The 17,700-nt window shown below is 43.1% G+C and overlaps 1 long non-coding RNA gene across 3 annotated transcripts in view; it reads left to right on the top strand.

Annotated features, from left to right (window-relative positions):
- Positions 1–17,700, top strand: part of LOC129058273 (uncharacterized) — a 48,138-nt gene that overhangs the window by 21,690 nt on the left and 8,748 nt on the right. For 2 of the 3 annotated variants that reach the window (XR_010139211.1, XR_008523341.2), the window contains exon 4: positions 9,388–9,456. This is a non-coding gene — a long non-coding RNA (uncharacterized LOC129058273). Of the gene's footprint in view, positions 1–4,716; positions 5,728–9,387; positions 9,457–17,700 lie in introns of those variants that run through there. The other variant, XR_008523342.2, reaches the window with a different exon arrangement.

Raw genomic sequence — 17,700 nt, 5'->3', positions numbered from 1 at the left:
GATGAAGGCTTATTTCCACAGCTGCCCTTCCAGGGGTGCTGCCTGAGAATGCCCCGAGACGCCAGCCCGCCCGGAGATTCCTCTAGTGATGAACACTGCCTCATCCAAGGCCATGCTTCCTTCCAGGGGGAAGCCCACACGCTGCTCAACACTGGCAATATAGAAGCCTGGCCTGTCGCTCTAAGTTGGGCAACTGCAGGGCCTTCCCAGGTCCAGAGCTCTTAAGGGGTCAGCTCAGGCCTTTATGGGACTGCATCGCAGCTCAATTTCTTCCTCTGCCCACACCTGCCTCCATAACCGCCCTTCCTCAGGGATGACACCCAGAGCACTTCCTAATAAGCACCCTGCATGCTACTCTGCTTCCCAGAGAACCACACCAGCCACAGGTGTGGGGGCCACATACCTACCCTCGAGGTAGGGGAAGCCCTGGAGAAGGAAGCAGAGAACATATGGCTGGCAGAGAGAGGCCAGGAGCACCAAGCGGCGTGAGGACTCAAGGCTCACCCAGGACTGTCCACCATGCCAGTGTCTGCACTCAGGGCTGGGAGGGTGTAAGGCAGTGGCCAGGAGGCAAATGATACAGCTTGAATCAGAGCTGATTCCAAAACCACTAAACAAATCTAGATCTAACCCTATTGAAACTGAATAGTAATAATTATACACTGTCATTATTTTTTAGCACCTCAATGTGCCCAGGTGAAATGATGTTAATGGGAGGAAAAGGGGAAAATTATGATTTCAAGAACAGTCATGATGAGAACAGACATATGCCAGCGAACAAAATCCTGTGCCTTTTGTGCGCCTGATAGCCGCCTTCAGTCCTGCTGGTCTGACCCCTGTAGTGACATCAGGAAGAGTATAGAAAGCATCAGCATTCCGCTCCCACTTTCCCAGTGCAGTCAGGAAAAGGCCTAGTCACCAAGGAGGGCCTGCTTCCAGTTCTTTTTTTCCCAAGTCACTCACTGAGAGGAGCCGAGGCCCATAATCAGAGGAAGCAAAAACGCTTCTCCCCTTATTGCCAAGGGAATCCTGCCAGGGGATGCAGAGTGGCTCCAGGAGGAAAATTATGCTGAGCTGAGGCTTAGCCATGGAGGAAGGCCCAAGGGCATCATCTATGAACGTGTACGGAGTCACCTAGGCTTTTACATGTGTACAATGCTTGGTGTTTTGTTGTTGTTGGGGGGTTTTATAATTACCCAAATTACCTTGTTTCAACCTATTTAGCAATTCATTTAAAGGAGCTCTCCTAATACATGAAAGGCCAGAAAAGACAGCAGAGTAGAAATTCCAATAGGGGGCGGGATATGGTGGCTCACACCTGTAATCCCAGCACATTGGGAGGCCAAGGAGGGAGGATCACTTGAGATCTGCAGTTCAAGACCAGCCTGGCCAACATGGTGAAACCCTGTCTCTACTAAAAATACAAAAACATTAGCTGGGTGTGGTGGTGCACGCCTGTAGGCCCAGCTACCTGGGAGGCTGAGGTGGGAGAATTGCATGAACCTGGAAGGCAGAGGCTGTAGTGAGCTGAGATGGCACCACTGCACTCCAGCCTGGGTGACAGAACAAGACTCCATCTCAAAAAACAAAAAAAAAGAAAGAAAGAAAGAAAAGAAAAGAAAAAAAGAGAGAGAAAAGAAAAATCTAATAGGGGACACAGGAATTTTCTTTTATTTGCCTAAGAACAAAAGACAAGGAAACATAATAATCAAAATAATCCCAGCAAAGGTAGTGGAAAAATGGACTGGACCAAGATGATATTGAAGGACCTTCCCAATAACTGAACTGCATTCAAGGTACTTAGTCTCTTGAATGTGAGCCAGTGGCCCCTCATGGTAAATATAAAGTCTGGGGGTCTGTGAATCCAGAGATGCTCCAGATTACATATGGGGAAAGAGACAGTCACTTAATAAGGCAACAAAGGTGAATAATTGTACAAAATATCTAGTGGCATCTTCAGTCATGGTCGTTTGGCATGGAGCCAAGCGGAGTGGGATTTTCAATCTCTTCTCTTCTCTTCTAAATGGAAATTAAGCTAACAGTATTCAAGGGAAGAAATGTTCACAGACTCTGAGGACCTAACGTGGCAAAAGTTAGACTCAGAATCTCCCACAGCCAAGTTTGTGGTAGTGGAAGCTTCTGGTAAAGTAGGCCTTGGGTTTTACAAAGTCAGGTACCCCTTACTAGAGGAAAGCAATGCTGGGAATTATCCAGATCATCCAGAAGACAAAGGCAAAACTATGTGGTTGTCACATCACTGCTGATGACCTTTAATGGATTCTCCAATTTACCTACCTGGGAGAGGCTTTGCATGGATTAGTCAAGCCACACAATCACTACCTAACCCTCCTTCATGGAAGGAACTGAGCCTGCCTTTAAATGATTGAGAATTTCTGAAGGGCAAGGCCTGGGTCACTTGCCTTCGGCACACAGCCCATGCTCAGAGTCTGTTAGCTGAAAGGATAAAGGGAAGTGGAGGCTTCTGGGAATACTCAACCTCCCCTACTCTTCCTCTTGCCACCTTGCTTTCTTCTTGCTCCCTACTCACAGACAACTCCAGGGCCTTGTGCCTCAAACCCGTATTACCTACCATTGGGATTTGGTTTGTGTCACAATTTTTCAGATAATCATATCCAAAAGATCTCCAAAGTAAAAGGTTAGTGGCAAACAAAGATGTGGAATAAATTGCACCCATATTCCAACAGAAGAATTCCAAATCCTAAGCAATTTGAATACAAATTCAGGAGGCGAAGCGGGAGACTGTGGAGCAGAGGGGGATCCATAATGCTGGTTTTGTAAAATTTAATAAAACGTATAATTGACCTTCATTAGATTTATTCACATTACAAAAAGAAAGCATTTGCTAATGAGAAAAAGCTTTATTCCCCAAATTTCAGATCACGAATTCATTTTCCCTCTTCCTTGCTGGTTTGGCACATTTTTAAATGGCTTGGTTAAAACAATTATTAATCCTAAATTAAATATCCATGACGATTAATCTCCTAAGAGCCAAGAAAAGTTGCTCCTGCTTTCTACTTCATTTTCTCCCTGACCAAAGAGTTATTTTCTCTCCCCGATGCTGCTTGTGAGCTATATTAAAGCAGAAGAAATATACTCTAGGTTAAAGGGACAAAAATAAATAAAAATAAAATGGAGACAGTGAAAACATTTGTTAACTGGGCCACAGGCATTTTTAGGTTTCCTCCTGTGGACTTCCCATTAAGGATTATATTTAAATATGAAAAAAACAAGTTTTATTATTAGCTGTGTAACTCATCTGTAAAATATGAAAAATAATTGTAGCTCATAAATCGTTTGGAGGTTTAAATTAGTTAACCTATGTAAAGTGTATATGATAGTGCAGAGCTCCAAAGCCTGGTTCCCCATCAGCTGTTATCATTAATTCTCCCCACTAAGTTCTCATGAGGCACTTAAGCTACTATTTTGGCACTCCTTCAAATAACATTTAAAAAAAATATCTATTCAACATTCAGTTTGTAGAGGCTCTGATAAACTAATTTTCTATTAATAAACACATATTTTTCTATGTTTAAAATTAAAGTAACTATTCACATTGGTTATATGCAATTTTCTGGACCAGAAAAATTTGGCAGCATTAGGCATGGTTTAAATATTTAGATAATAAACCATTCCTGCCACTATACATTTTTCTGTTTCAAAATTTCAGCAACAATAGCTGCTAAACTCACCCAGAGCAGCTGGCTAGACTTGTAGTCAGTGGTCTTGCCGCTAACATTCCACCTCTCACAAGTAAATGACAAAAATGCACAACAGAGTGCAGCCAGTCTTGGCAGTGTATTTCTTCTCAAGGTTTTGCCTTCCTTGGCAGGAATGGGGCCAACTACTTTTTGTCAATTGTAACAAACCTTAACAGAGTTGAGGGAGGGAGGGTACTTTATTTTGGCTTGAGAATAATCTTCCTCCCCAACTCCCCAACTCCCGCCCCAAAGTAAGCCCAATTTACATTTTACCAGTCACGCCAGATGTCATGTTTGGAAACTTGGGTTAAGAGGCAGCACGTTTTCTGAGATATGTTTAAGTGTTCCTTCCTCACTGGACATCTAAGCAGTCGCCCTGGTGGCCCACTCTTTAACTTAGTTTTATGTGAACCCCAAACCAACTCCAACCTGATTAACACTCTTTTCAAATTCTCCATTTGATTGAGACTTATTCTTTTTGCAGAACCTTCACGTTATTTCACACAGGGCCAAAGCCACCAGTAGAAAGCAAAGAGAGGAAGGCAGAGGCTGATAGGGCCAGAGCACAGGAGCGCAGGATTTCTGGATGCAGATTTCACTCTGAGCTGGAAATGATTTGCCCTTTGGGTTCCAGTAAAATCTGTGCCATTTATCCGCCAACCTCTCAGAGGTTGCAAACTAGAGCATCTCCCTGCGGGTAGTCACCTTGACCGTGAAATGGGCAATTTCTATCCTTGTCTCATTTCGTCCTCATAGCCGCTTTGTTTCAGTTGCACCCTCTGCTGAAAGAAACCCAAGTAGAGTGATTTAACCAAAATAAGGGTTTTCTTTTCCTCACGTGATGAAAAATTCTAGACATGTAGCAGCCCAGGGCTGGTACAGCTGCTTAAGAATCATCAGGAACCCAAGACTGTACACCACCATCCCTGAGCAGGTGGCTCCCAACCTCCTTGTTGAAAGATGAATGCCCTCCCCCAAAACAGCATTTGTGTTCCAGGCGAGAAGAAAGATAAGGGCAGAGAGTAAAAGGCCTGCACCAGTTGGGTCTGTCTCTATTTATAAGAAGCCACACCAGCAAGCTTGTGGTCATATCCCATTGGCAGGGGCGATCACCGCTGGCAACAAAGGAGCCTGGGGAGTGGAGCATCTTAACTGGAACCACTGCCTTTCCAAACAAGGTCAGGGTTTTGTGGGTAAGAATGAAGGGAGAATGGATGTAGAGGGGGAGCAGTGTCTACCATGGTACTATTATTCCCTTCTTACTGATGAGGAAAAATATTTGAAAGAGTTTCAAGACTTCTTCCAGGCATGCAGCTGGTCAGTGGCAGAGCCAGACTTCCCATTCAGGAGCTCTGTCCATACACAGTGTAGTATGGGGTGATGCAGTGAATAGGAGAAAAAAAAACAAAAACCTTTGTGTTTCTCCTTCACCGTGATATAGACACAGCCTAAAAGCGAATGAGAGGAAAGACTGACCTTGTATGGCCCTGAGTAACCTCTTACAGTTATTTGCCAGTGAAGTGGATATATTTCTGCTTTCAGCTGTTTTACCAATGGAAAAAATTTCAAGTGACTTACTCCAGCTATTAGTCAGTGGTGGCCCCAGAAGCAGCACCAGACTTTTGATGAGTTGAAGAGAGACAGGCACTTCTTGGAGACATGACCCTGCTCCATGAAAGATACTGATACTTTTTGCTCTGTGTTCCCACCCAAATCTTATGCCAAATTGTAATTCCCAATGTTCGGGGAGGGACCTGGTGGGAGGTGATTGGCTCATGGGGGTAGATTTCCTCCTTGCTATTCTCATGATAGTGAGTGAGTTCTCACATATCTGGTTGTGTAAAAGTGTGTAGCACTTCCCCCTTCACTCTCTCTGTCTCTTGCCACCATGTGAAGATGTGCTTGCTTTCCCTTCGCCCCTCAGCCATGACTGCAAGTTTCCTGAGGCATTCCCAGCCGTGCCTCCTGTTCAGCCTGCAGAACTGTGCATCAATTAAACCACTTTTCTTCCATAAATTACCCAGTCTCAGATAGTTCTTTCTAGCAGTGTGAGAATGGACTAATACAGATACCCTAGAAAAACCAAAGAAGAAGGAAGCCTCTGGAGTCAATAAATATCTCCATTATTTTTCTTAAATGAGATTGACACAAGAATTGAAAATTACTTCCAGGGGCTGCTGGACTTAGGTCTATGACCTTCAAAGAGGTAGGAGGTGCCCTGGCAGAATAGGCTAGAGAGCTATTTGATTCCTTCTTCAGCAGCTCTAGGATGCCACAAATATCTGTCTGCTTTCACAGCCACATGAGCTGCACAGTGACTAAATCAGCCTTAGCACAAACCTCAGCCCTGAATTTTCTTCTTTTTTTATTTCTTTTTGAGAAAGGGTCTCACTACATCACCCAGGCTGGAGTACAATGGTGCAATCACGGCTCACTGCAACCTCAAACTCCTGGGTTCAAGTGATCCTCTAGCCTTAGCATCCCAAGTAGCTGGGACTTCAGGCATGCAACACCACACCCAGCAATTTTTTTTTTTTAAATAGTAGATTCAGAGTCTCACTGTATTTCCCAAGCTGATCTCAAATTCCTGGCCTCAAGTGATCCTCCTGCCTTGACCTCCCAAAGGGCTGTAATTAGAGGCCTGAGCCACCACACCCAGCCAGCCCTGAATTTCTAATTTGGTTCTGTCTTCTGATCCAGCTTTACTCTCCTTCTTGGCCATCTAGGCTCACCAGTTCATTGCAAAGTCTCCCGTTCATCTTGCACTGTATATATGGGTAGCCCAGTTCTGGTCAGCAGAGTCACACATTCCAAACACAGCTCTACAGAGGTTATCAGCTCATAAAGGTAGATCCATGGCCAAAACTACTGCACTCCTCTGATGTAGCTACTCCCATTCCATAGCTCTTGTCCATGAGTGTCCCAGCTACCTTCAAGCCCTTGCCTAGGTGAGGCCCTCTGCTAAACCTGACCTTTCTTCTTACCACAGTCTCCACCAGATGAATCCCTTCTCATCCTTCAGTCTCCACTTAGCTATCTCTGGCTGTCTAGAAGGGGGTTGGGATCCCCTCCAAAGGACTCTTATAGTGCCCAGTTCTGTCCAAAGTCAGAACCAGCCACACTGTGATTAGTGGATTTCTAGTACAATCATGTCATTTTTCATCCAAACTAGAACCCTTGAGAAAGAAATGTGCTATTTTTCATCCAAACTGGAACACATGGACAATGAGCATAAACAAAAACATGTGCTCAACCCCACTGTTATCAGAGATGTTAAAATATGAAGAAGAAAGGGTGTATCTTAGAATCAGTAAAATATCACATTTAACTTTTCAATATTCTGTTTGGACAAGTGAAACCATGCTTTTACATGGCCTTTGCGAGTATTCTGTTGTTATTGTTTGTTTATTTTGTTTTTTCTTAAATGACAGGACCTAGAATCAGTGAGATTTGGAGAAGCAACCACTTTGGTGCACTGCCTTGTAGGAGTAGAAATTGGTTCAGTGCATCTGGAGGATATGACACTGTGCATCAAAAGCCTTAAAGTCATTCATGTCCTTTGACTCAGCAATTCTCTCTGGACTATTCCACAATCGTATGGAAATAATAAAAGTCCTGCAAAAATAATTGTTCATGTTCATCATAGCATTAGTAAAAAACCAGGAAGTACTTTAAATATTCAACCTATAAAGCTGGTTACATTACACTCTCTCTTTTTTTTTTTTTTTTTTTTTTTTTTCAGACAGAGTCTTGCTCTGTTGCCCAGGCTGGAGTGCAATGGTGCAATCTTGGCTCAACGCAACCTCTCAAGTTTAAGTGATTCTCAAGCCTCAGCCTCCTGCTAGCTGGGACTACAGGCATGCACCAGCATGCCTGGCTAATTTTTGTGTTTTTAGTAGAGATGGGGTTTTGCCATGTTGGCCAGGCTGCTCTCGAACTCCTGACCTCAACTGATCCTCCTGCCCTCAACTGATCCTCCTGCCTCAACCTCCCAAAGTGCTGACATTACAAGCATAAGCCACTGTGCTCAGCCCAGTACAACTCTTTTGATACAAGGAGCTATTCAGAAATTATGTCATGAAAGTTGGTTTAATGGCATGTTGTCAAGTAGGAAAAGATTTTAAAAATAATTTATACACAATTCACTTTAATTTTTAAACTGTAAAAGTAAAACTATAGATTTTTTTCTCATATGTCAGAAAAGACTAGAGGGATATATACACCAAAATGTTTATAATAATTTTTTCCTTTATGCTTTTCAACATTTCCCAGTGGTAAACATAAATAACTTAAAATGACAAAACAACTCTAATATGTACTTTTAAGTAAAAAAAAAAAACATTTTGGATGGTGTTTCTGTGTTTCTATAATTCATCTGACTCTCAGAAAAGAGAGGTATTTTTGAAACAATCCCTCATAGGCTGGGCACTGATTTGGGGTAACAAAGCCTATAGTGTCTTGTCTTGCCAAACATTCTCTTTCTGTCATACAAAGAGCCAATGTTTTATATAAGATCATATTTTTATAGTTTTCTAAAGAAATTTTTAAGAGAAAGAATATGTTTTCATTTTGTCTTTTTTTAATGGAGCTGTACAAAATTGGCTTCAGAGCCACCTTTCATAAACATGTAGTGTTATGGGCTGAATATTTGTGTCTCCCCAAACTTCCTGTGTTAAAATCCTAACCCCAAAGTTGATGGTATTAAGAGACAGGGCCTTTGGGAGGTAATGAGTCATAAGGGTGGAGCCCTCCTGAATGGGATTAGTGCCATTATGAAAAAGACCCGGAAGAGCTCTCACACTTCTTTCCACCATGTAAAGATACAAGAAGTCGCAGTCTGCAACCCAGAAGAAGGCCTTTACCAGAACCGGCCATGCTAGCATCCTGATCTCAGATTCCAGCCTCCAGGACTGTGAGAAATAAATTCCTGTTGTTTATAAACCACTCAGCTTTAGTATTCTATTATAGCAGCCCAATTGACTAAGGCACAAAGAAAACTTGTATGTGTCTTCCAGCAGAAAAGCTGAGTCCCTCCAGGCCTTAGGGCCTAAGATTCCAGCTGCCCTGAAGGATGATGCTGTCATATCATGGTTAGTTGCAGCAATGAGAGGAGCTTTTCCAGTGCAGATCCCAATGCCTTAGCATCAAGCTTCCTGGACATCAGAGGATCTGTTCTAAGCAACAGATCAAAATTTAGGATGGGTGTTTCCCTGTGCAGGTTATTTCTGTTGTCTTTCACCCCCACCCTTCTATATGCTGTTCTGTAAGTTCAGGGCTGGAAGACCGTAAACTATATTCCCAGAATCCCTGCTGGCAGGCTCTCTGTTAGGCTCGGCCAATGGAGACATTGGCTGAAGATCAATGGGAGGAGAAGAGAAGCCATCTGCTTCTGGCTCCCATATTGTGACAGTAGCTGGTGGTGCTATGGTGGCAGTAGGATTCCAGATTCGACAGTGGAGTCAAGGTAGCCCTTTTCCACAGTTCCAGGCTTGGTCTAAGAATAATCTTCTGCGTCAGCATCTTCCCAGCACAGCAGCAGGTGTGGGCTCATGGGCAGAGCCCATACTGATCTTTGGGTAGCACTCCTTCTCCTTATTGCTCTTCCAGCCCTTCCAGGGCCGTTGTATTCAATTTTCTGTACTAAATTCTCTCTGTTTAATATACCTAGATGGTTTTCTATGTTCCTGATTGGACCATGAGTGATACACCGTTAATAGCTTGGATGACCAAATTCAAGGTATTTATATTTTAACATTCTGGAAATTGGTACTTTACCTCCAATACCCTTCCAAGAAATTGGAAACCCCAGTTGGAGAATCTTCAACCTCCCTCATGTTTCAAATGCTCGTTGCCTTTGGGATGGGAGCAAAGTAATGCCATGGCAACTGCTGGGTGCATAAGGGCTTGGAGGCCATAAAGGGTCTGAGTGGCTGTCTCCAGGTTGTAGCCATCCACGGTGAGGATTCCCCCTCCCCATACCCAAGACCCAGAAAAAGGACTGGACAGAAGAAACACCATTGATGACCAATAGAAATATGCCTGAGCAATAGCTGGCAGCTGCCACTGGAACTTTCTTTGTATTGAGCTTGGGAGAATGGCATATCCTGGAGGAGGGGGAGAGAAGGGCTTACAGAGAAAAACATAGAAGCTGAGAGGGTTTGAGTAGTTCGGGGGAACAGCTACATGGAATACTCTGAAAGCCTGGTCCCCCTAACAGGGAAAGTTAGCTAAACAAATCCTCTGTGTCTGTATGATTTGGGGTCTCAGAGTGGAATTCTTTCTAAAGGCATTGTTTAAAATACCATCAAAGGCCATTTTGTATCTAGGATACAGAAAACTAGCAAAGCAGTATTTAAAAGGGATAAATACCCATTTCACACACACACACACACACACACAAAAACACACACACACTCCACTGGCTTCTGCTGGACTCTATCCTCCCTTCTCTCAGATTAACAGAAAAAACCCCAAGCTGGAGAGACCAGCCCATTCCCTTCATTTTTCCTCCTGCCCTGAAGACAGTGTGGGGCTCCCCCAGTAAGTGGGGCAGAAAAGAGGAGACTGGGAAGAGTTATGATCCAATATTGGGATAACTGAGGGCCAGTTTCAGGTCCCAGTCATTTCTATAACCCAGCAGAATAGCATGTAGTCAGCACCCAATAAATGTTTATTGAATCAAATTCGGTCTGCGCTTCTGTGCATCTTCTCTGCAAGTCTACCAACTGGAAAGCACTTTGCAATTTTGTTTCTGAGCCAATATACACACCATCATTTCTTTTAGCAACCTTCTGGGACTTGGATTAGCTTTGAAAAATCCACTAGCATTAGGGAGTCCTATGAAAGCGTGTGAGGATAAAGAAAGACAGTGATCGATATATTTTTGCTGACTGATGTGCAGCTCTAATGTTGATGAACAGTACCAAGTGGGCAGGTCTCATCAGACATACAACGGCAACGAAGTGGCTCACTTCTTGGGTGAGACTAACTTGAAATTGCTCTAGAAGAAAGAGGGTAGGAGATGAGCTTCCCCTTCCGAGAAGTAAATTGGCAGGGCTGACTAATTAAAGTTAAAAGCAAATGTCTGAGTCACACTTCCTGGCTTTCTGGCTCCCTCCTTTTGGTCTCCCACTTATTTCTGAAACATGTGCTACTCCACTGGAAAACACTGCGGATAACACATTTGACACTAATGTAGACACTAATGATTTTAAGTTTCTCCAACCAAATCTGAGGATTTGTCTGTGATACAAATAAATATGTGCTTTGGGCTGTGATTTTGGAGTTCCACACATTTGTTTTCTCCTTTTTTCTCTAAAGCACAAAGGTTTTCATAAATGCAGGGTGTGTGTATTGGGAGAGAGGACAATGTGGGAACTTACTCAGCCCTGAGTTATTAACATCCTGAGGGAATATGAATGTCACTGTCACTTTCCTCACAGGTAAATGGAATGGAAACTTTCAATTCGTGGTCTCACAGCACACATTTCAGAAGGAGCCTCCTTATGGTTTTGTAATTGATTTTCAAATTGTTTTTTAAGTAAAATAATGCTCCAAGTCTGGCAGTAAAAATTATCGTTTTTTTCCCTCCACATTCCCAACCCCCATGTCCACTCCCCAGAAACAATCACTTAGTTCAGTGTTCATCCTGAGTACTCACCGTGTTATTTCTAACTAACATGCTTATGCTTCAGTTTCTTGGTTTATGTGTTAGAAATGATCTATTGACTTTCTATTAGGTTATATGAGAATTTAGCCCTCTTACTGATCACTGCCCCCTCTGCCCCGCCACCACCTTGCCATTTTACATGTTCTTCTAATATGCTATCTCAGAAATTAAATAAGTAGCCAGTGGTTATATTATTTATGACTATGTAAATATCAATCACTGCTGAGGCAGGGAGGTACTTTCATCTTTTCATTGCTTGTACAAGTTTTTATTTTTCCTGGAGTTAATCATTGCCTTGGTCTTTTCCATTTACTTCATTTTTTATGTACTTATTTTTTTTCTCTTTATCTTTCAGTGGATCTCTAATGCCTATGAACAACATTTTCTGAATGGCCAAGCATGTCAGATGCTCTATCAATTCTGTTGACTTCCTAGCAACCTCTCTTCTATAGCTCTCCATCTTTCTCCTTTATTCTGGACTGGGTATGGACTACATTCCTGATTTCCCACTATGATTCTTTTGGACTATTTCTCTGGCTTGTTGGATCTATTATCTTCCTCCTCTTCTTTTCTTCCCCTGTTTTCTCTCCTCTTTTGCTTAAGTACGTCCTCCAGTAGCTTCCCAATAATCACTTACTTGAGAAGCAAATTTTTTCAGCTTGTACCCATCTAAAAATATTTGCTTTCAAATTTGATTGATAGGTTAGAAATATTAGTTCCTTGATTCAAAATTATTTCTCCTCATTCTTTAAAATGCATTGTTCCATTGTCATAGGCTCCCACTGTGCTCTTGAGAAGTTTAATGGCATTTTGCATCCCAATCCTTCATGTGGAACCAGTTTTTGTCCCTCCCTGGAGGCTTTTAGAATCTTTTTTAAAATCCCTGATGTGCCTTGATGTGGATCTTTTTCCCATTTCCTGAATTGGATGATTATTGTGCCTAAAGTCTGGAATTTTTTTGTGTAATATTTCTTTAATAGTTCCTTTCCTGCTCTTGTCTCTCATTTCCCTTTATGGACTTCTGGATTGATTATCTCATTTTCTTATCTCCTCTGCCCTTTCATCCCTATTTTTGACTTTTTGTTCTATTCTCTAGGAGAGTTCTTATACTTTATCTTCTAATTCTGCTATGTAATTTTTGAAAATTTCAGTTATATTTTTAATTTTCAAGGCTGCTTTTCTATTTTCTGTTGCTCCTTTTCAGTGACATTCTGTCCTTGTGTTTTTTGGCTGAAATACATCTTATTTTCTCTCTGAGGCGATTAAATTAATGCATATGCACATTTGTGCAGTGGGGGGCTTGGTCTAGGGGTATCTCTTTCCACTCTGAGTATGCGGAGAGCTTGGGAACTAGTCAGCCTCAGCAGGGGTGATGGGACTGCACGCAAGCCTAGTCTCCAGCCCAGTGCCAGGATCAGAAGACTTTCTTCTGAGGTTATGCAGTTTCTTCAGAGGAACTGTTCTGTTCCTGCCTGGAGTAGAGGTGCCCAGATCCCCATACTTAGGAACAAAATAAGGAAACAACAGAGGGCCCTGCTCAGGGTGCAGACTTTCTTGTCACCTGCCTGCTGTGCACTCCACACCTCTGAATCAGAAATGTCTGAAGGGAAAGAAATCTCTCATTTCCTGTGGATGGTGGGTGGGACCTAGGGTTCATCCACTGTCTATATAAATAAAGCTAATGTTTTACCCTTTGTTTTCCCTACAACTTCTGCAGTTTTGGTGTTTTAAGGCCCTAGACTTTTCCAGAATTCTTTAGGGTGAGCTGTCTCATTCTTTCTGGACACTTGAGCTGAGACTATCCCTATGTGCAAAGTCAGAGACCACACCCCCAAATGCTATTTCAAAAGATTTTTAGAAATCTCTCATCTGTGTATTTTTGCTTCTTGTCCTTGATGTTAGAATGAGTCTAATTTTATTATTTTGCTGTCATTTTAGGAGAGTTTCAGGAGGGAGCAAAGATAAAGAGTTATTTAAACTATTTGCAAAACATATCCGATAAAGGTCTAGTATCCAGAATACATAAAAAACTCTTACAGCTCAACAGTAAAAAGACAACCCAATTAAGAAGTTGGCGAAGGATTTGAATAGGTATTTACTCAGAGAAGATATACAAATGGTCTATAAATACGTAAGAAGATGCACTATTATCATTAGTCACCAGGGAAATGCAAATCAAAGCCACAATGGGATACTACTTCACACCCATTAGGATGGAAATAAGTGTATGTATATACATACACACACACACACAAACACACACACACATATATATATATATTTGAATAACAAGTGTTAACAAGGATGTAGAAAAATTGGAACCCTCACATATCACTGCTGGAAATGTAAAATGGTGCAGCATTTCCCCCAGCAGAAAAAAAGAATCTAGGCTACTAACCACCCATCCATCTACCCAGTCATGCCTTCACTTTTCAAAAGGTGTTTATTGAGCACCTACTATTTGCCTTACTACTACAAGTGAGTCAGTTAGAAACAAAAACAGACCCAGTCCCTGTCCTCATATAGTTTTCAGCTAAGATGGGGAGATGAACACTAATCAAATAGGTGCACAAATATAGAATTATAGCCATGATAAGTGCTGCAAAGGAAAAGCTCTGGGCTTCTACAGGAGAGTGTAATAGCAGGGCTCGATTGGGCTTTGTGGGAACTGGGAAGGCTTCCCTGAGAAAATGACCTTTGAACTAAATTGTGAAATCCAAGTAGGAGCTCATAGAGGTGATGAGAGAGTGGGAGGCAGAGGAGAACGTTCTAGACAGGAACAAAGACCTCAAGAAAAGAGTGCACGTATCAGCCTGGGCAACATAGTGAAACCCTGTCTCCAAAAAACTAGCTGGGCGTGGTGGCACAGGCTTGTAGTCCCAGCTACCCAGGAGGCTAAAGTGGGAGGATTGTCTGAGTTTGAGAAGTTGAGGCTGCAGTGAGCTGTGATTGTGCCAGTGCACTCCAGCCTGGGCGACAGAAGGAGATCCTATCTTAAAAAAAAGAGAAAAAAGAAAGAGAGAGAAAGAAAAGAGTGCACGTGGCGTGTTTGAGGAACTCACAGCAGACATGGTAGCTGGCACAGCTCAGGAAAGAGTGAGCTGAGGCTGAACCAGCGACCCAGGGACAGAAGGGTCCTCGAGGCCACAGCCCTGAGTTTGGTCTTTTTCTGGAAGGTAATAACAGGTCATGGAATTGTTTTAAGCAAAGGAGAGAGAGGATCCAATTTTTTGTTTAGAAAACTACTTGGGCTTCTGAATGCAGGAAAGATTGTAGGGAGAAAGCATCAATGAGAAGCAACTGTTAGAGTGGCCCACGTGAGCAAAGCCAGGGCTGGGTAGAAGCCTGGGTGGAGTTGCAGAGAAGTGATATTTAGGACGTAAGTGTTAATAGGTTTTGGCAGTGGCTCCGACGTGAGCGGGGAGGGCGAGGGAGGTGTCCAGAGTAAGTGTTGGTGCCATTTGGGCAATCTGTGGAGGGAGGTTTGTGGAGGAGGGTGGGGAGAGCATGCCAACAGTTGGCATTTGCTTCCTGTGCAGCTGTCACATGTCTTAACAAGGGCCAGGTAATGCTGGCTTAAACAAGAAATTAAAAGACAGGCAGAGACCTCAACCAAAATCTACTCTCCACAAATGAAGTCAGTAAACAGGCTGACAGCTCACCGCGTGCCAGGCTCCATGCTGGAGGCTGAGAGGGAGTTAAGGAGTGGGGCTGGACACTCCAGCTGAACCAACAAGAGGAAACCCGAATAAGAACAGGAGAGCAGACCGCCATGAGCTGCCATAAATCAGCACAGGAGACTCCCCAGCGAGGAGTAGGAAGCACCAGCCTCCCGGGTTACTGACTGGCTGTGGAAATGAGAATATCTCAGCAGGTGCGCACCTTCCTGCCTCATCCAGAACCCTGTGGGCACATTTCCATCACTGCCCCTCAGCTGTACAAAGCAGCCAAGGCCAGTCTTTCTCTTATCCCCACATCCCACAGACAGCCGGCCCCTCCCCCTCCTGCGGGCCTCTCTCCCTTCCTCCCTTCCCCTCTCATTCTCTCTTTCCTCATCATCAGCCATCTAGAAGCAGAGGTCTTCATTCCTGTATCCAAGGGGGCACAAGGACTCAGCAAATGTGAAACTCAAAGCACATCTGAAGAGCAACTATTCCAGCGACTGTTTACAGAGAAGCGCCCCAGGGTGGGTAAAGAAGCCCTCCCTCAGCATGCCCAGACAACCCAACCCCCCGCATCCACCCCGGGGCCTTCACTCTAAGGTCACCAAAGACCTCATGACCACCTCACAGTTCCCGCTGGCTTCCTGACTGTCCTATCTCCCTGCCTACTCCTCTGTTACATGAAAGACAAACCCTCAGGCCAATACCCAACTTCTGCTGGCCTTGGCCCCTTCTCTCTTCCCTCATGCACTTTCCTTGGGCAATGTGCTACAGAGAGCAGAGCTCAACCCTTCTAGTCCAGTGACCCTCTCCTCAGGCATAGTCTTCATTCCTTACCTGAGCTCATTGGGTTGGACTGAGGATTAAATAAGATAGCATGTGTTAAAGCACATGGCAAGTACTCAAAAAAGTGATGACAATTTTAACATCTCTTAAACTAAACTAGTTATCTTTTCTCCACCTCCAGATATAAATGGAACTAACAAACTTCAGTGATTTCAGACTTCGTTTCCCTTGGAAATAACTCCCAAAGTTATGCCTCTATCTGTTCCGAATGCTTTCAGACTATGTAATAGAAAACCCAGTTTACAGGGGATTTATTAGATACTGAGCTGTTTTTACTCACAGCACTTCTGACACCAAATGTGTGGGTTTTTCCCTATACCAAACAATTCTCCAGCTCTCTGGGCATCAGCTGGCTGTTCCTACAATTCAACTCTGACTCTACCCGGAGTTAGCATCTGACTCTGCAGGTTTAAGTGCTCAGTCTCACAAGGCTACCCTCATTTCAGATACCATTCACAAGTATTGGGTCCTCAGGGTACCCACACTCTCTCCAACGTGGCTACAAGCTGAGGATTAGCGAACCACCCCCTCAGGTTTGATAATTTGTTAGAATGACTCACAAAATTCAGGCAAACACCTTGTTTACCATTACTGGTTTATTATGAAGGCTACAACCCAAGAACAGCCAAATGGAAGCGATGCATGGGCAAGGTGTGGGAGGAACACAGAGCTTCCATGCTCTCTCTGGGAGTGCCACCCTCCTAGCACCCCAATGTGTTCACCAATCTGGAAGCTTCCCAAACCCTACTGTTTGGGTTTTTTTAATGGAAGTTTCATTACATAGGCATGATTGATTAAATCATTGACCATTAGTGATTAACTCAATCTCTAGCCCTCCCTGGAGGTGGCAGTTGGGGGATGGAGGGAGCAGAAAGTCCCAACCCTCTAACGATGTCTTGGTCTTTCTGGTGACCAGCTTCATCCTGAAGTTATCTAAGAGCCCCCAGCCACTAGTTCTCTCATTAGCATACTAAAGACTTATCACTCCAGAGAGTCCAGTGGTTTCAGGAGCTATGTGCCAGGAAGCAGGGGAAAGACAAAATATATGTTATTTAGGATGCCACAAATACAATTAATTTTTTTCCAGTATAACAAGATCTGAAAGAAGTGATTGTAATAATCAGTTCAGTTACTTAACAAGGTCATAGTTCAATTACTCAACAAGGGCCCGGGTTCTGTCCTTCTGTTCTACTATTCTTAGCAGGTTGGCCTTTCTCCCTTGGTTGGAAAATGGTTCCCCTCATGGGCACAATATGGCTGCCACAGTTCCAGGCCTCATATCTGTATCCAAAGAAAGGTAAACAAAGGAAAGGATAGTGCAAATGGCATCTGTCCTTTCAGTAGGAAAATCAATATCCTCCCCCAGTACCATCCTATGTCTCTATAATACACAGAAAGGGTCAGACGATCATATCTATAAGTAAGCAATAGATCATTCAATCAATTGATAGGTAGATGTACACATATCATGTATACAAAAAATATATGTATTTATCTTTACATGAATATATATGTATACACACACACTCAAGGTCAGATGAGTTGACACTTCCACTTCATTTTTTAAGAAAAAAGAAAATTTTGTTTCAAGAAAAAAGAAACACTTTTTATTTTTAAGAAAAAAAGAAATAATATTTTTCTGTTTTGCTGAGAGCCTGTCTGTTCCAAGATTTTATGAGCACTACCTTGAATCCTGACAAGCTACCAATATAAACTTTATTGTCCCATTTCAGAGCTAGGGACTAAACCCACCATTGGTTGGTTGTCCTGGTAGAGCAGGGCTGGGCCACACATCTTGCTGATT

Source organism: Pongo abelii, chromosome 2 (assembly GCF_028885655.2).
Source record: "Pongo abelii isolate AG06213 chromosome 2, NHGRI_mPonAbe1-v2.0_pri, whole genome shotgun sequence".
In the NCBI taxonomy this organism is placed as follows: domain Eukaryota; kingdom Metazoa; phylum Chordata; class Mammalia; order Primates; family Hominidae; genus Pongo; species Pongo abelii.
Note: the sequence above shows the minus strand (reverse complement) of the source record. Positions and strands in the feature narration are given on the sequence as shown.